The sequence below is a fragment of the Piliocolobus tephrosceles genome, chromosome 3, assembly GCF_002776525.5.
Source record: "Piliocolobus tephrosceles isolate RC106 chromosome 3, ASM277652v3, whole genome shotgun sequence".
Lineage (NCBI taxonomy): Eukaryota > Metazoa > Chordata > Mammalia > Primates > Cercopithecidae > Piliocolobus > Piliocolobus tephrosceles.
Window position 1 is genome coordinate 56,973,181 of NC_045436.1, and position 20,768 is coordinate 56,993,948.

Sequence of the window (20,768 nt, forward strand, 5' to 3'; positions counted from 1 at the left end):
CAATTCTCCTGCCTCAGCCTCCTGAGTAGCTGGGATTACAAGCACGCACCAGCATGCCCAGCTAATTTTTGTATTTTTAGTAGAGACGGGTGTTTCACCCTGTTGGTCAGGCTAGTCTCAAACTCCTGGCCTTATGATTCACCCACCTTGACCTCTCAAAGTGCTGGGATTACAGGCGTGACCAACCTAGCCTGGATGGTTTGCTTTGACCCCCATAGTGACACATGACACCTTACTCCCACTCCCTTACTCCCCTGCCTGGTTACCATTTTTTCTTGAGAAGACACAGTAATCTTTTAATCCGGTCAGGGAACTGCTAGCTTCATATTCTAAATGAATACCCAGGGTTCCAATCCAACTTTCTTAATCTATTGTGTGCAATATTATTTGAGGGCCCCTCTCTTTCCCTCTCCAATGTATTTCTTTTTCTTTTTGTTTATTAGAGTTCCAGCTAGATATCTATAGATGCCAAACTGTTTGTTACTTCTCTCAAGTCAATGCACCAGGTGCTACCTCAGCCTGAATGGTTATCATCCAGATATTCCCACCTGTTTTTCTCATTCTAAAGTGTCAGCTGCCACCTACTCAGGGAAAACTTCCTTGATTATCCAATCATAAATCATAACCCCTACCCAGTCATGTCATATCAAATCAACTTTTTCACGGTTACCTGCTATGCTTACGTTGATTTATTAATTTTACTATCTATAACCAGAACAAAACTTTATGAAAGTAATACATTTGCTAGATTTCAAGTTTCATTTTGCTTTTGTTTCTCCATTACTAAAACTGCAGTTTTAAGAATGGTATCTGGTATTTAATGGGAGAAGAGTACAGGCCAGTTATGTTGTGCTTGTTTGATCATTTCATAAGGTTAGATTCAAGACATGCACATTTGGTAGGAATAACACAGAAGTGATGTTTTCTTTTTAAAATGTATATTCAGGTGGTCACATGAGATTAATTTGTTTTTTGTTAATGATGTGAACTTTGATCATCTCGTTAATGTGGAATCTACAAGATTTATCCATTGTAAAGCTATCACATTTCCCTATGTATTTAAAAAGTTTCTTACAGGGGTATATTTTGAGATTATCTCAATATCCTAACACTCCTCAAATTTTTTACCCAAAAATTTTAGCATCAATTGATTATTTCTATTTTTATGATTACAAAATTGTTATCTAACTAAATTATCCCACTAAATTTATTCATTTTGTTAAGGTAGGATCAACCATTTTTCCTTATCATATTTTTTCTTTTGTCATCCGATGTCTTTCATTTGTCATCTAGTATCTTCTGGAGAAATAATTCTTATGATCTTCAAGTATTTATGCTACTGTAGCATCTATCCATAACTTTGATAGTTGCAAAATGATGGTTCCTAATTTAATAATATAACTTTTTAAAAATGTATTTGGTGAAATTCTAATGTAATTTTTTTCTTCTTTTCTATTTATTTATTTATAACAATGCAGACTTTTGGATTCTTTCTAAAGAGATGATTTGTCTTTTAATGTTGTTGTTTATTTTGTTGCCCACATTGCTTCAGATTTTGATGGTAGAGCTCCTTCAAACTGCCCTTTGTGTTTTATTGACATTTTTCAGTCATTGCTTGAGTACTTCCTTACTTTCAGGTTTCTGCTAGAAAAGTGAAAGATTTATCTGTGTCCCAGCTGTGCTACTTCCTGTTTGGGTGCCATTCCTTTTATGAACTTTCCAGGGACGAAGCCACGGAGTTGATGTACATATTTGTATATGTACATGTATATAGATGTGTATACACATCTCCTTCTGCATGTGTACAGATATACATATATTTATATACATAAATGCATATATATATATATATGTGTTTATCTCTCCATATCTTAAAATCATATGGTGAATTCAAGCAGAGTTTTTAAAATCCATTTCAACACAACAGTTTATTCTTTTTTCTCTTTCCATATTTTTGTCAGCATAAAAAATGAATATGAATCTCTAAGTAAACATGTTTTCTTGGGGAATAATATACAAGAAATAGGATTGTTATTTGGGATATACACACAGAGCAAGTGGCCTCCAGTGTGTCTGGAGAATAAAAGAAAAAGAGTTTTTAGAGGACCCGGAGCAAGATGGCCGAATAGGAACAGCTCCAGTCTCTAGCTCCCAGTGCAAGCGACACAGAAGACGGGTGATTTCTGCATTTTCAACTGAGGTACTGGGTTCATCTCACTGGGGAGTGCCAGACAATCAGTGCTTGTCAGCTGGTGCAGCCTGACCAGCCAGAGCTGAAGCAGGGTGAGGCACTGCCTCACCTGGGAAGTGCAAGGGGGAAAGGAATCCCTTTTCCTAGCCAGGGGAACCAAGACAAAAAACACCTGGAAAATCGGGTAACTACCACCCTAATACTGCGCTTTACCAAGGGTCTTAGCAACAGCACACCAGGAGATTATATCCCACACATGGCTGGGAGGATCCCACGCCCACGGAGCCTCTCTCATTGGGGAGGGGCGCCCGCCTTGCTGAGGCTTAAGTAGGTAAACAAAGCCACCTGGAAACTCCAACTGGGTGGAGCCCACAGCAGCTCAAGGAGACTTGCCTGTCTCTGTAGACTCCACCTCTGCGGACAGGGCATAGCTAAACAAAAAGCAACAGAAACTTCTTCAGATGCAAATGACCCTATCTGACAGCTTTGAAGAGAGCAGTGGATCTCCCAACACAGAGTTTGAGATCTAAGAACAGAGGTTGAGATCTGAGAACTGAGGTTGAGATCTGAGAATGGACAGACTGCCTGCTCAAGTGGGTCCCTGACCCCTGAGTAGCCTAACTCGGAGACATCCCCCACTAGGTGCAGACCGACATCCCACACCTCACCCGGTGGGGTACACCCCTGAGACGAAGCTTCCAGAGCAAGAATCAGACAAGAACACTTGCTGTTCAGCAATATTCTATCTTCTGCAGCCTCTGCTGCTGATACCCAGGCAAACAGGGTCTAGAGTGGACCTCAAGCAATCTCCAACAGACCTACAACTGAGGGTCCTGACTGTTAGAAGGAAAACTAACAAACAGAAAGGACACCCACACCAAAATCCCATCAGTATATCACCATCATCAAAGCCCAAAGGCAGATAAAACCACAAAGATGGGGAAAAAGCAGGGCAGAAAAGCTGGAAATTCAAAAAATAAGAGTGCATCTCCCCCACCAAAGGAATGCAGCTCATCGCCAGCAACAGATCAAAGTTAGACGGAGAATGACTTTGACGAGTTGAGAGAAGACAACTTCAGTCCATCAAACTTCTCAGAGCTAAAAGAGGAATTACGTACCCAGCGCAAAGAAACTAAAAATCTTGAAAAAAGAATGGAAGAATGGATAACTAGAATAATCAATGCAGAGAAGGCCATAAACGAACTGACAGAGATTAAAAACAATGACATGAGAAATACGTGACAAATGCACAAGCTTCAGTAACTGACTCTATCAACTGGAAGAAAGAATATCAATGATTAAGGATCAAATTAATGAAATGAAGCAAGAAGAGAAGTCTAAATAAAAAAGAGGAAAAAGAAATGAACAAAGCCTCCAAGAAATATAGGATTATGTGAAAAGACCAAATCTACATCTGATTAGTGTGCCTGAAAGTGAGTGAGAAAATGGAACCAAGTTGAAAACAGTCTTCAGGATATCATCCAGGAGAACTTCCCCAACCTAGTAAGGCAGGCCAACATTCAAATTCAGGAAATACAGAGAATGCCACAAAGATACTCCTCGAGAAGAGCAACTCCAAGACACATAATTGTCAGATTCACCAAAGTTGAAATGAAGGAAAAAATGTTAAAGACAGCCAGAGAGAAAGGTCAGGTTAACCACAAAGGGAATCCCATCAGACTAACAGCAGATCTCTTGTCAGAAACTCTACAAGCCAGAAGAGAGAGGGGGCCAATATTCAACATTCTTAAAGAAAAGAATTTTCAACCCAGAATTTCATATCCAGCCAAACTAAGTTTCGTCAGTGAGGAGAAATAACATCCTTTACAGACAAGAAAATGCTTAGAGATTTTGTCACCACCAGGCCTGTCCTACAAGAGATCCTGAAGGTAGCGCTAAACATGGAAAGGAACAACCAGTACCAGCCATTGCAAAAGCATGCCAAAATGTAAAGATCATCAATGCTAGGAAGAAACTGCATCAACTAATGAGCAAAATAACCAGCTAACATCAAAATGACAGGATCAAGTTCACACATAACAATATTAACCTTAAATGTAAACAGACTAAATGGTCCAATTACATTTGGACTAAGAGTCAAAACCCATCAGTTTGCTGTATTCAGGAGACCCATCTCACATGCAGAGACACACGCAGGCTCAAAATAAAAGGATGTGGGAAGATCTACCAAGCAAATGGAGAACAACAACAACAACAACAACAACAACAACAACAAAAAACAGGGGTTGCAATCCTAGTCTCTGATAAAACAGACTTTAAACCATCAAAGATCAAAAGAGACAAAGAAGGACACAGCATAATAGCAAAGGGATCAATTCAACAGGAAAAGCTAACTATCCTAAATATATATGCACCCAATACAGGAGCACTCAGATTCATAAAGCAAGTCCTTAGAGACTTACAAAGAGACTTAGACACTCATACAATAATAATGGGAGACTTCAACTCTCCACTGTCAACATTAGAAAGACCAACGAGACAAAAAGTTAGCAAGGATATCCAGGAATTGAACTCAACTCTGCACCAAGTGAACCTAAAAGACATCTACAGAACTCTCCATCCCAAATCAACAGAATATACATTCTTTTCAGCACCACGTCGCACTTATTCCAAAGTTGACCACATAATTGGAGGTAAAGCACTCCTCAGCAAATGTAAAAGAAGAGAAATTATAACAAACTGTCTCTCAGACCACAGTGCAATCAAACTAGAACTCAGGACTAAGAAACTCAATCAAAACCGCTCAACTACATGGAAACTGAATAACCTGCTCCTGAATGACTACTGGGTACATAACGAAATGAAGGCAGAAATAAAGATGTTCTTTGAAACCAATGAGAACAAAGATACAACATACCAGAATCTCTGGGACACATTTAAAGCAGTGTGTAGAGGGAAATTTATAGCACTAAATACCCACAAGAGAAAGCAGGAAAGATCTAAAATTGACACTCTAACATCACAATTAAAATATCTAGAGAAGGAAGAGCAAACACATTCAAAAGCTAGCAGAAGGCAAGAAATAACTAAGATCAGAGCAGAACTGAGGAGATAGAGACAAAAAAACCTTCCAAAAAATCAATGAATCCAGGAGCTGGGTTTTTTTTTGAAAAGATCAACAAAATTGATAGACCGCTAGCAAGACTAATGAAGAAGAAAAGAGAGAAGAATCAAATAGTTGCAATAAAAAATGATAAAGGGGATATCACCACCAACCCCAAAGAAATAAAAACTACCATCAGAGAATACTATAAACACCTCTATGCAAATAAACTGGAAAATCTAGAAGAAATAGATAATTTCCTGGACACTTACACTCTCCCAAGACTAAACCAGGAAGAAGTTGAATCCCTGAATAGACTAATAGCAAGCTCTGAAATTGAGGCAATAATTAATAGCCTACCAACCAAAAAAAGGCCAGGACCAGATGTAATCACAGCCAAATTATACCAGAGGTACAAGGAGGAGTGGGTACCATTCCTTCTGAAACTATTCCAATCAATAGAAAAAGAGGGAATCCTCCCTAACTCGTTTTATGAGGCCAACATCATCCTAATGAGATACAAAAAAAAACACAATAAACAAAGAGAATTTTAGACCAATATACCTGATGAACATCCATCCCAAAATACTCAATGAAATACTGGCAAACCGAATCCAACAGCACATCAAAAAGCTTCTCCACCATGATCCAGTGGACTTCATCCCTGGGATGCAAGGCTGGTTCAACATACGCAAATCAACAAACGTAATCCAGCATATAAACAGAACTAAAGACAATAACCACACGATTATCTCAATAGACGCAGAAAAGACCTTTGACAAAATTCAGCAGCCCTTCATGCTAAAAATGCTCAATAAATTTGGTACTGATGGAACATATCTCAAAATAATGAGAGCTATTTATGACAAACCCACAGCCAATATCATACCGAATGGGCAAAACCTGGAAGCATTCCCTTTGAAAACTGGCACAAGACAGGGATGCCCTCTCTCACCACTCCTATTCAACATAGTGTTGGAAGTTCTGGCCAGGGCAATCAGGCAAGAGAAAGAAACAAAGGGTATTCAGTTAGGAAAAGAAGAATTCAAATTGTTCCTGTTTACAGATGACATGATTGTATATTTAGAAAACCCCATCGTCTCAGTCCAAAATCTCCTTAAGCTGATAAACAACTTCAGCAAAGTCTCAGGATACAAAATTAATGTGCAAAAATCACAAGCATTTTTATACACTAGTAACAGACAAACAGAGAGCCAAATCATGAATGAAATTCCATTCGCAATTGCTTCAAAGAGAATAAAATACCTAGGAATCCAATTTACAAGGGATGTAAAGGACCTCTTCAAGGAGAACTACAAACCACTGCTCAGTGAAATCAAAGAGGACACAAACAAATGGAAGAACATACCATGCTCATGGATAGGAAGAATCAATATCATGAAAATGGCCATACCTCCCAAGGTAATTTACAGATTCAATGCCATCCCCATCAAGCTACCAATGAGTTTCTTCACAGAATTGGAAAAAACTGCTTTAAAGTTCATATGGAACCAAAAAAGAACCCACATGGCCAAGACAATCCTAAGTCAAAAGAACAAAGCTGGAGGCATCACACTACCTGACTTCAAACTATACTACAAAGTTACAGTAACCAAAACAGCATTGTACTGATACCAAAACAGAGATATAGACCAATGGAATAGAACAGAGTCCTCAGAAATAATACCACACATCTACAGCCATCTGATCTTTAACAAACCTGAGAAAAACAAGAAATGGGGAAAGAATTCCCTATTTAATAAATAGTGCTGGGAAAATTGGCTAGCCATAAGTAGAAAGCTGAAACTGGATTCTTTCCTTACTCCTTATACAAAATCTAATTCAAGATGGATTAGAGACTAAAATGTTAGACCTAATACCATAAAAACCCTAGAAGAAAACCTAGGTAATACCATTCAAGACATAGGCATGGGCAAGGACTTCATGTCTAAAACACCAAAAGCAATGGCAACAAAAGCCAAAATTGACAAATGGGATCTAATTAAACTGAAGAGCTTCTGCACAAGCAAAAGAAACTACCATCAGAGTGAACAAGCACCCTACAGAATGGGAGAAAATTTTTGCAATCTACTCGTCTGACAAAAGGCTAATATCCAGAACCTACAAAGAACTCAAACAAATTTACAAGAAAAATACAAACAACCCCATCAAAAAGTGTGCAAAGGATATGAACAGACATTTCTCAAAAGAAGACATTCATACAGCCAGCAGACACATTAAAAAATGCTCGTCATCACTAGCCATCAGAGAAATGCAAATCAAAACCACAATGAGATACCATCTCACACAACAGGTGCTGGAGAGGATGTGGAGAAATAGGAACACTTTTACACTGTTGGTGGGATTTTAAACTGGTTCAACTATTGTGGAAAACAGTATGGCGATTCCTCAAGGATCTAGAACTAGAAGTACCATATAACCCAGCCATCCTATTACTGGGTATATACCCAAAGGATTATAAATCATGCTGCTACAAAGACACACGCACACGTATGTTTATTGCGGCACTATTCACAATAGCAGACTTGGAATCAACCCAAATGTCCATCAGTGACAGACTGGATTAAGAAAATGTGGCACATATACACCATGGAATACTATGCAGCCATAAAAAAGGATGAGTTCATGTCCTTTGTAGGGACATGGATGCAGCTGGAAACCATCATTCTCAGCAAACTATCGCAAGAACAGAAAACCAAACACCGCATGTTCTCACTCATAGGTGGGAATTGAACAATGAGATCACTTGGACTCGGGAAGGGGAACATCACACACTGGGGCCTAATCTAACAAGATTAGACGACCTCTGATTGGTGACTGTCAGTAGGTGAAACTTGTTCTAGGTAGAATTTGTAATCTTGGAATTAGGATTAGGCCCTTGCAGTTTTGGATTGGGCTTGAGAGACAGTGTGTCAGGCAGCTGTCCTTGTATAAGTGGCTGGCTGTCCTGCTGCTGCTAGCTGTCCTTGTGTGACTCATACAGTAAGCTGTGGTGTGGGGAAAAAAAAAAAAAAATTGATAGTTTTTGTTACCAGTCAAATCATATATTAGAGCATTCCCTTTATAGCCTTCCCAGGCTCCGTTTTGTCACGTTTTGACACAAGTGACTCCATTTTGAATCTGGACGACTTTCACATTTGTAAACCATTTTCTACAGTGGAAACTTCGCTTCTGTCATCCACAACATATTTATTAATGTGCTAAGGTCTAAAATGCACAAAAATTAATTCAGATTAGTCAATCTATGCCTTTGCAAAAAATAAGACTTCTAACCATGGTTCAATATTTGTGTAAAGATTATTTGTTCTCTATCCTTGATCCATAGCTTCCAAAAACTGTGTGCATGAGTTAACTGATACAGTTCCCTAGTTATCACTTATTTAAAGGAGGTTCTTCTTATACTAGATATTAATGAATGGTTCGTTGATGTAAAACATCCTAATCTATTGGTATTTAAAACTTTGTCTATAGCCTCGATAAAAGAAAGACGGTTTTACTGGGTAAAAAACCTAGGTTAAACTGTTCTTGCTGGCCAGGCACAGTGGCTCATGCCTATAATCCCGGCACTTTGGGAAGCCGAGGCAGGCAGATCACAAGGCCAGGAGTTCAAGACCAGCCTGGCCAATATGGTATAACCCTGTCTCTACTAAAAATACAAAAAATAGCCGGGTGTGTTGGCATGCACCTGTAGTCCCAGCCACCCAGGAGACTGATGCAGGAGAATCACTTGAACCTAGGAGGCCGAGGTTGCAGTGAGCCGAGATTGCACCAGTGCACCTTAGCCTAGGTGACAGAGTGAGACTCATATCAAAAAAAAAAAAAAAAAAAGTTATTGCTGTAGCTCTGTTTTATTTGCTTTGTGTGTTGTTTTTGAGAATCCTGATGCCAACCTAATTCTAACGCATATGTAAATCATTTCATCTTTCTTCCTGGAGGCACTGTATATTTATTCCTTCTTAATAATTAATTGTTTTCTTAGAATGTATCATGCAGTTGATCATTGCAAGTCAATTTTTACTAGTTCCCTTTAGAACAAATATGTATGCATTTGAATCTGTAAGAATATATATAGGTAGATTCAAATATTATAGTATGCTCAGAAAGTGCTATGGTTTTATTTTATTCTTCAGAAAGTACAATGATGTATAAATAACTTTGCCTTTCATTTCAATCAATTACTCTCTATCTCTTTTTATTTCTGTATTATATTCTCATTATATCTTAGTTGTTTTCCTCATTTCCTTCCATTTCTCTCATTATGTTTTTAATCACATCTATTACTCCTCTAGCAGATTTTTCTTTAGTCTTTATGACTATTTTTTTATCTTTTGTTTCTTTTTCATTTATTTTCTAATTTCTAATTTATTTTTCTAATTTTATTTATCCATTTTTGCCCATTCTGGTTTTACCTTTTAAATATTTAATTTAGCCTTTTTGAATTTTTTTAAAACATCTCAAATACTTGTTTCAGGGAATTTAAGTTTGAAGAGTTATTACAACTTTCTTTTCCTTTAGCAATTTTTTTTTTTTTTTTTTTCCTCAGAGTAGGTAATCATTCAGGGCTGTTTTATCAGCTGCACTACGTGGTTATCATTTTCACTCTTCTTTTTATAATCATTTTGTACTTATGCCAACTACATTTCTGAGAACATGGCTGGTGATTGGAAGTTAAATACAATATTTCAAATTCAAAAATAATCTCTTTTTCAATGAATATGAAATATTAATCATATTTCAGAAATATGATTCATTTACTGAATATCTTTTTGGGGAAAGGCATCAATTCCTTGATAAATTTTGTCATAAAGGATTTAAAACCTCCCCTCTGTCTCTTTTGTTTTCATCATACAGTTTCCAATGTTTGTTTTTTCTTTCCCCTTAACCTTCTCCTCCACTGGAAGCATTACCTTTCCAAAGCTACCACCTTGTGTCCAGTTCCACTGTTAAGTGTTTTCCTTGTAGTTAATTCCCTGATGTACCAGTATACCTTCTCAGTAGATTTGCATTTTGCATGAGTGTTGCTAGCTGTGGATTTTCAATTAATTTTAGGATTTCAGCTAATTCCCTTTTTCTCCTTTATGCATACATTTTTTGTTTGTTTTTATTTTGTTTTACAAAATGCATTCACTGTGTGAGAAGTTTTAGGGTAGGGGAATGAAATAGGATATTGTTCACTGAAATTTGGTACTCCTTTTTCTACTTACAAGTAATTATAATTCTAGATGTTTTCTTTTTTGTTTTGCTCGGGACATGAATTTATTTATTCATTTATTTATCTGCTTATTTATTTTTATTTTATAGTTTTTCTTGGTCTTTGCTGTATGTTTTTAAAGTATAGTATGTTATGTTTTATATATATAATACACAATATAATATATGACTCTCACTAATATTTTAGATCAATGTTGTATAACATGTACATATATTTGTATGTATAAATGTATATATACTCATATATGCAAAATGTGTATTTATCTAGGCTTCCTATTAAGTGCGTTATTTTAATAAAAGGTTTGAATTATTGTATACTTAAACATGCTATAATTTTTCATAGACATCATTCTTCATTATAATTCTTTTTCAAAAATGTCTTAGGATTTACCAGGTTATTATCAGGATAAATTTAGAATAATTTTACCAGTTCAATTTTTTTTAACATTCAATTTCTATAAAACTAACACAAAATTTAATTTTTAAAATAAAATGTATATCATTTTGATATTGAATATTTTATTTGTAGAGTATATTTTGGTCTTTATTTAAAATTTCTTATATATGCAAGATTCTATGTAAATAGCCAACTAATTTGCTCTGATTGCATAATTACATAGATCATTTGTAAACGTTATATTTTTTTCCAAATGGTTGTTGCTTGTACAGTTTTTGTTTCTTGCTCATGTCTTCCAGAACCTTTCATTTCATAGTACATAGTTTATATAGTAAATAGTTTATATTCCATTACTGGTATATCTAATGTCTGAATTCAATGCTGATCTGATTCTGATATATGTTTTCTTCTGGAGAATCTCTATAATCATTTGTTGTTCTGAAAATGTTGACTATGAGCCAATGCTCATGGTATTTTTCTTCAGTAATCATTTAAGGCCTAAATAGAAGCTATGCTCCTCGGAGAGGATTTGCAATTGCTTTTTCAAATCACTGGAGAAATTATTTATATCAGACTACTACAGTTTAATGCCATGCTTTAAACCACACTGGTCATGTGAATATTCTGTTTAATTGTATATGATGTTTAAATGGTGCTTTTGAATATTCAAGGTATGTGTGTGTGTGCGTGTGTATGTGTATATGTGTATGTGTTTACATTAGCCACAAATTAAAGACAGATTAATTTTCTTGCTGACCACTTCTGTGCAATAGGATTATATTTTGCTTTTCACCCTGAGGGTGTTCTCATTTAAAGTCAGCTTAATGGAATAAGTGTTTCATTAGATTTCTTATCATTGGAGAAGGACCTTAAACTTTAACTGCCATCTCTACACCTATCTAGTCATCTAAAGAATGGTTCAAGTTAACCAGTTTTTCCTGTTTTCCCTAAGTGTAAAGATGTTTAGGGTACTTGCTTGCTTAAAATAATTCCTACTGTCATTTGATTTGGGCTCTGAGATTCTATATTCCTATATGAGTGATTAACTTAAATAATTTTATTACTTATTTCCAATTTTTAGCTTATTTTTTCCTCAATGTGAAAAAATGTAAGTCAGTTGACCATAATGCTAGACATGGGAATCCCAGCATCCCTTAAAGTGATTTTGTGAATCTGATAGTGATTTTAATAAGTAATATTTTCTGTTGGACTGCATATGGATTTTTCTTTTATTTATTTTTGATATGTCTTAGACTTCTACATAGAAACAGTGCTTGCAAATGTACAAAGTGTATGGCTATTCTTAATTTTGGATAATACATTCTCAAAATCTAGTAAGCATTTAACTGTGCTTTATTGGGTTTAGGAATTTATTTTTCCACTTGTTTGTGTACTGTTTAATGCAAGATAAAACATGTTCATCCTATATGCATTGATACCTTTATTTTACAATGGAAATAGAATGTACATGAATTTTAAGAGTTTGATGGGCTTCTATTATAAATCAATCAATCTGTGTAGCAATTAGGTAGGTATAAAATCTGGCTTCTTGTCTCTATAGGAGGAGAGGTAGTCAATGGGAGCCTACATAAAAACAAATACCATGTTGAACAACTAGTTCAGGATTTGTTTCATTTTAGATAGCCAAATATGTTGCTGTTGTTGTTTATTTTAAAGTTTGGCTCTATAGTTATTATTACAAATAGGTTGATATTATAAATAATTTTTATGTTTTACAATGAGTTTTCTTGTTTTTGTTTTCTTCATTGGAACTTCAGTGGGAAAGTGTTAAAGACTAAATCATATGCCCATTGCTAAGTTATATTAGAAGTTGCAATTATATATTTCCATAATTGATAAAGTTATCACTCTTCTATTTGTTTCTCCATTGAAAATTACATGTTTTACAATAGAAATTATTACAAAAGAATCCAGGAAACAACTTAGAAATCTCTCTTGTTTTCTTTTCTTTAATCTTCCACTGTCTTGCTTAGTTCCCTAGCTTTTCTCCTTCATTTTTTTTTCCTGCCCTAAATTTCGACACATTTATTGTATTTTAATATTTGATGCTTGGGGAGTATTTTTTAAAAATATGATCAAAATAAGCACACTTTATCATTTAGATCTTTTCAAGGATGAGGGATGAGAATAAACTCAGAAGACACTTATCTAAATAAGTGTTGTATTAAAGCCAGTTTCAATGTTCTCTTGCCCTTCCACACAAGGGGCATTAATCACAGACCTCTGATGAATCAGAATCCCATTTGATCTGCAAGATATTAGCAAAGGCATAAGGGTAAGAGTGCATTTGAACAAACATGTAGTTGTCAAGCGTTCATTCTGGTGATTACAACAGATTGGCATGAGATTCATTGAGATTCTGCTCTGCTTGCCTTTTGTAAATGTAAAATACTTTGGGTTGTAGAAAATGTCTGTTGCATATATAAACTGATAGATGAGGGCAGGAGGTTATTGACAGGTGAGTATAGTTATTCTGTGGCCTCTTAGAAGTAAATATTGTTTTATAAAGATGATGCTTGGAGTAGTCTAGTCACGTTTATTTCAAAGGTGATATATTTATGGTTAAAACTAGTTTAATTAACTGAGATCATGGAAAGAATAATAATCAAAATTACTTAAGCAACATAATAAATTAAAGTATCATTATTGAAGTGATTGCTATCTGTACACCTGGAATCTTCTAACATAATTAGATGATCCTTGTACTCAAATGTGAAATTATCCTATAGATGGAAAATTTGATAAGATATATTTACGTTGCCCCAAATTTCTTATTGGAAATTATCTTCTATTTTTTCTTCCTTGTCCTTTGTCTTTCTCTTAAGCTATTATAAACAATCAAAACTAAACAACAACAGCAACAACAACAACAAACAAAAAACAAAATTCACCTTTCAGAAATGCATTATCTATATACTGGTTTTATGTGTGTAGTTGTTATTGTTTTTATCATTTGCTTCCATAGGCCCCATACAACTCAAATCCCTGAGATACAGGAACTTTACTCCCAAACCACTTTCCCTTTCTTTGCTCATGGTACCATATTTTATTCTTATTACTTCAATTCATTTGACATAGTCACTACCACATATATGTATTTTTTTGATGAAAGAGTAGAACTTTATTCATTATTTATTCTAAGAAACATTTATGAAATACCTACTATGTTTCAGATATTTAATTTAATCTAATACAAGTTAGATGTAGAGTTAGATATAGGAAAGCTAAAATGCATCCACTTACAAACACCGAACAATGAACACTTTCCCTAGAAGAGAGAAGCAAATTGTCTCTTCCCTCTGTCTCAACTGGGCTCAGTTGAATAAGCCCATTTTATATTTCTTCCATGTCGCTATTTGTATAATCAAGGCCAGACATTGGTTTCTTATCCAAATCCTCTTTAGAGGCCAGTTACCCATATTCCCTGGTGAAGGGGTTGACCAAGTAGCACCGGATTTTTGTAGATTATCTTATTATCTTAACCACAAATGATTGTTCCATTGCTAAGATATACCACCAAGGAAGGACCAAATATGAAACACATTATTTCTCCTATAAATTTGGTTTGAACGTGAAAACTAAGTCCGTTCAATATCACCGGGGATTTGAGCTTTACTATTAGAGAGGCTGTGTTTGCTTGTATTAGTTCATATGCAATTCAAAATGACAGCCTTCAAGAAATGGAAAATAAATATTGAAAGAATCATGAATCATAAGAAAAATGGAGATGGAAACAGTGATTATATGAACATATTCTAGTTTTTGTGAAATCTAATTCCTTATCCTTTTTGAGAGAAATTTTAGCCCATTTCTATTTCAAGAAGCGGTTCAAAATTCACTCAGTAAAACCTTGTCATGGCTATACTTACTAACACTTCATCTTGTACTTTCTGTTTAGATTCTTTACCACTTAAAAAGATAATTATTACTATATTTTATTTTCTTTGCACAGATGTTTCAGTGTTGTTGCTTTAAATGAAATGTGTTTACTTTTTTCTTTTGAATGTAAGTTTCACAAGAACAAGATTATCTCATTTGCTATTTAATTCTATCACTATAGAATAGCATTCCCTACATATGTGCACGCACACACACGCACACACACACACACACACAATAAAGGATTGGCCAAACATGAGTGTTTAAAATGAGGAAGCTTTCCTTTAGGGCTGCTGCTTGCAAATATGTTGCCATATCTAAGGTTTTGTTTGAAAGCACTATTTTAAATTTAATCTGTTACCTTGCTAAGAAGGAAGTATTTTTACTCCTAACCATATGCTTAAAACACATCAAAAGATGCAGCCTCATAGAAAAGAAGCATCTATTTTCACTCAAAGGTATTAAAAATATGTTAAGCCATATGTGAAGAGCACAGTTTGTGGTTAACTATGTATTTTTCTTGCTGATGATAGTATGCATCCTCCTAGGACATGACTCTTTTCGCAAGAGACACTTAAATTGAGATTACAGAATCACAAATGTGCAGGTAGTACTTAGTGAGAGAAAAACTGACTGATACTTTTCACATTTCTCTCTAAAGAGGCATCCCCACAATGCAACAGGACAAGCATATAATAGAATAGCACATCAGGTGAGTCACTAGTGTGAATGCTATTTTGCATTCTGAAATCTCATTTTGACTTGACTGTCCTTACAGTTTGTTAGATGAACTATAATAAAGCCCCAAAATGGCATATGTCACCTTTGATGCATGCTGCATTTTACATAATATAAAAATAACTTATGATCCTACCGGGTAATAGATAGCTCAGTAGAAGAATTTATGATATGCATGAAGCTCCTGAAATGAAGTTGTCTATCCTGCTAGGAAGTGTTGAGTCAGACATCCATTTCTCAAATAGTACTCAGGGAAATGTCAAACTGCACAATGTTAAATTAACAGTTTTGTATTAACTAAAACTAACTCAGAAACCAAAGTGAAAATAACAAAGTTTGGTTTCAAGTAATTTTGTGAAAGAATGAAAATAATCACCTTTGTGTGGTGCAGTTTTGTATTTTATTATCCAAAAGAGAAAGATGCATGATTTTCAATATTTCATTATTGAAAAAATAAACAGCTAAATGTAAACTAGAATTTTAAAGAAAATATATATAGACCTCAAAAATAAATGTGAACATATTAAGATAGCTTACCATGATGTAAAATTTGAAAAGTATGTATTATATTTTTTTCTGTAGTTTTTTTCAAAAACATCAACATTTTTAAAAATTGATTTTTCAGTACAAAGATAAATATATATTTACCCCAACATCATTATTGAGAACAAAATGACCATGATAATAATCTGTAAATTAGAATCATAGAAACATGATCCTTTATTCCTTTTAATAACTATGAAGTTTCCACAATATTTACGATAAGTATCCTCAAAACGTAATTTCTGAAAATGTTAGTAAGACTGAATACTTGGTATAAATGCAAATATCTGCACTCCTATTCCAGGTCAGTGTATTTGTTCCTAGAGGGTTCATGTAAAATCCATTTACCTCTTTTATTTCTAGATTTCATAGTGAATTTCTATAATTTTATGTTTACTCAACATCTGCCTTGAATGTAAGTTGGACTTTCTCATGCCAGAAGCAAGGCTTGCCTCCTGTCTTTGTATCACCAGAATAACACATCTAAGATATTTTCTGGGCAAGGAACCCCTAGAGAATAACTATCTTGGTAAGATTAAACTACATAGTTCACACAGGGCCTGCCATTATAAACAACTTTTCTGTGAGAGGCACACCTGGTTAGGGGTCGGGATGAGACACTTAAGCATTAGATTTTCCACCAGGATGATAAAAGTATTCTGTGAAAGGCACACTATAAACATCCATGACCAAATTCCTGAAGTCCAGTCAGGGGAAGAATATAATATATAGTTACTCTTATGAGAGAAACCTCAACTCTAATAATAATAATAATAATAATAATAATAACCTTTTATATTACTTCAAAAGTATAACAGCCTCAGGAGTTCTCATCTGTAAAAGTCAAGGATGAGATTCACCAGAAATGCTGTAGGATACTTCTTAGCAAGAGCTTTAGAACCTCAAGGATATCTTAGAATTTTCTAGAAACCACTCAGCTCTGGAAATGAATTTAGAAATAATTTTGCTGCAGTACTTACCATATAATATAACAAATGAACAGTGACAGTTCTCATGTTTTAATTGGCAAGCAGGAAAATAAGGCCTTTTGAAATAACTCAGAAAAATAAGGCCTTTTGAAATAACTCAGAAAAAAAAAAAATAAAAAGAAAACAATGAAATCCTATGTGATATATGGGACTCCATAAAGTGACCCAGAGAGAGAAGAAATTGGCAAAGATATAGAAAACCTATTTAGCACTATAATAGCTAAAAAATGTCCAAGTCCTGCAAAAGATATAGACATCCAGATACAGGAAGCTCTAAGATCACCAAAATGGTGTAACTCAAAATGTCTTCTCCAAGGCACATCATAGTCAAATTGCCAAAAGTCAAAATCACAGATAATTCAATTTAAGAATGGAAAAAACATTGGAATAGACGTTTCTCAAAAAAAAGAGACATACACACTACAAATGGGTATCTTAAAAAATGCTCAACATCCCTAATCATCAGGGAAATGAAAATCAAAACCACATTGTAATATCCTCTTAACCAGTTAGTGTGGTTATTACCAAAAAGACAAAAAATAACAAATGCTGGCAAGGATGTACAGAAAAAGGAAATCTTGTACACTGCTGCTGGGAATGTAAATTTAGTACAGCCATTATGAAAAACTGTATGGAGGTTTTTCAAAAAACTAAAAACTATCATACAATTCAGTTCCTCTAGTGATAATTTATTCAAAGGAAAGTAAATCAATATGTTAAAGAAATACCTATACCACCATGCTTATGTAAGTGCTATTCATTCACAATAGCCAAAACGTGGAATTAAGCTATTTCTCAATCACTAGATGTATGGATAAGAAAATGTATATGTGTGTGTGTATATGTATACATATATACATATACATATATACATATGTATACACACATATATGGTAATTTTTTACTGCAATTTAAAATCTAATACACTTTTATGACTATTCTTGGGCCTACTGAAGGCCATACATATATATGTATATGTATATATGTATACATATATACACACACACACACACAAAATAATGCTTTTCAGCCATAAAAACAGTAAATTCCTATTATTTGCAGCAATATGAATGGCACTGAAAGTCATTATGTTAATTGAAATAAGCCAGGCACAGAAAGACAGGTATTATATGTGGGAGTTAAAATCATTGATATGATGGAGGTAGAAAAGAGAGTGATAATAATAGTTACCAGACAGTGGGAAGAGTCAGCAGAGGGAGGGATGAAGGGAGGTTGATTATCAAGTACAAATATCCAGTTAAATATGAGGAATAAATTCTAGTATCCAACAGCCCAGTAGAGTAACTATAGTTAAGAACAATATGTTTTATATTTAATAAGAGCTAGAAGAGAAGTTTTGATATGTTTCCAATGCCAAGATGTCAAATATTATTTGATTATTACACATTGTATGTATGCAATCAAATATCATAAGATCCCCATAAATATATACAATTATTATGTATCAATAAAAAACTTTCAAAGGGAGATTTGTGGAGATGTGTTTATTCTCAAGTCCAATATTAAGGAAAGTCCACTTCCAGAATTTTCTAGACATAAAAGGAATAATTGAGAGGCTATAACGTATTCAGTTACTAAAGAAGAGAGGTAAAGAGGAAGTAAGATCCCAGGCGTGAGGTTGAAGCATTGGATGCACCATTGTTGATTCTGAAGACAGAGGACCCATGTGCCAAGAAATGTTTGAGCGTTTAGAGCTGAGAGAAGGCCCTGGTCACAAACAAAGAAATTAGTTTTTCAGTCTATAATCCCAAGGAACTGAATCTGGCCAACAACATGAATGAACTTGAAAAGAGATTCTTTTTCAGCCCCTCAGATAAGGCCTGAGGCACTGACAGCTTGATTCAGGCCTTGTGTCATCCTAAGGGGAGAATCCAATAACTCCTCTCAGACTTCTGACCTATAGAACTGCAAGCTAATAAATAAATATTGTTTTAAACCTCAAAGTCAGTGGTAATTTGTTTACTGCAATTTAAAATTTAATACACTTTTATGACTACTCTTGGGCCTACTGAAGGCCATAGAGTCTCTATCACTGGACATCTGAAAACTAAACAACTTCCATTGTGAGGTAGTTATGAAAAACATCTGTTTTTTTTTTTTTTTTTTTTTTTTTTTTTTCTTGATCTTTGAATACAATAAATGTTAAAATGCGGTCAGGATCTGGACTGCCATCTTAAAACTGCAACTAGAAAAATGAACACAGAAATGATTACCATGTCCAGGATTTGGACGATGCATTTAAAGAATCAGAACATCTCCTTTTTAAGCTCCTCTGATAGTGCCTGCAGCAGCAATCACTAAAGGAACCACCAACAGTGGCACTAACGGTTTTACCAAAAACCAAGTCAGTTTCACTAACCCCAAAATAAAGGATTTTACTTCCCAGACTGAAAGAAGTAAAAGGTTTGAATGCAGAGTACTACATTCAAAACTTTCCATTCTTCCCTATTTATAAATACCACAAATGTTTTATTTCTTCCTTGATAGTAGTAATCCAAATTAAAAGACTAGCAACCCACCTTCCCCATTCCCCAAAAAGGGGAATAAAGAAGTGTTGAAGTGTTTTATAATTCTATTTATATTTTACATATTCAATGAATGTATATTGCATAATAAATTATAGTAATTTTATTACAACTTTCATTTAATTTATAGGATCTATATGAACCAAATGGATATAGCTGTTTATTTGACAATACTGAATGTAAAATAATAAACCATAAATGGTTAAAAATAACAACAAAAACAACTAGCTCGACTTCCTCTATTAATCAGACAACAACAGCTAAACCAAAAAGATGTGCCCTTTCCAATTTAGGCAAGATGTTCTCTAGACAGTGAGAGTGACTTTGAAGCATAAAAAGTAGTTAACCTTCCTGGCATGATGCTGTAAAAGGTGTCTGCTTATATCTATCTGCTTCCAGAATCATTTGGATCAAAGAAAGGTGGCACTGGTCTGGTTTACTCTTGTGATTCAGACTTCCATTTGCAGAGAAGTAGCAATGTGTTGCTTATTTTCAATCAATTAATCGTTTTTCCTGTTACCATAGAGCTGTGATCTTATTGTACTGTGAGGAAAGAAACTTGAACAGTAGTTTCGGGATGATGCACCTTTTTAGGTCAAAGCAGTTACACTCACATCTCTTCACTTTAGTAACACTTCCAGATTCTTCTTATTTTCTTTCATCATTAAAATGACAGCACTTCAAACATATTAGAAAATGTTTGTTGTAGTAGTATATGTTTAAGTTGGAACTAATAGGGCAGAGAAGGAGACATTGGTTGATTGTCTGACCAAGGGCAAAAATAAAATTTAAGTAAGCACATTTGAAAACAATAGATAAAATACAAAGCTACATTTTTTTACTGATAATTTAGTACAGTATTAATATTAAATAGAATGGTGTGATGTCTGAAACAGACTGTATTCTCAGTAATAATATATATTAAAGAAACAGATACTTAACTATTTGCATGGCTCAGATAAGGGAGAAATTAATTCAAAAACTTGAAAATGTAGCTAAAATATTGTCTTAAATCGACTTCTTATTGATTGTCAAATGAGGTCCCTTCACCAAGTTTGTGTCAGAGCAGAATAATTTGTTATATTCTTGCTTATGAGAACATTTTTAAAAAGTAGTAAAGGGAGAAAACACTCTTGATATAAATGTTAGAGAGTAGTATGGAGAGAAC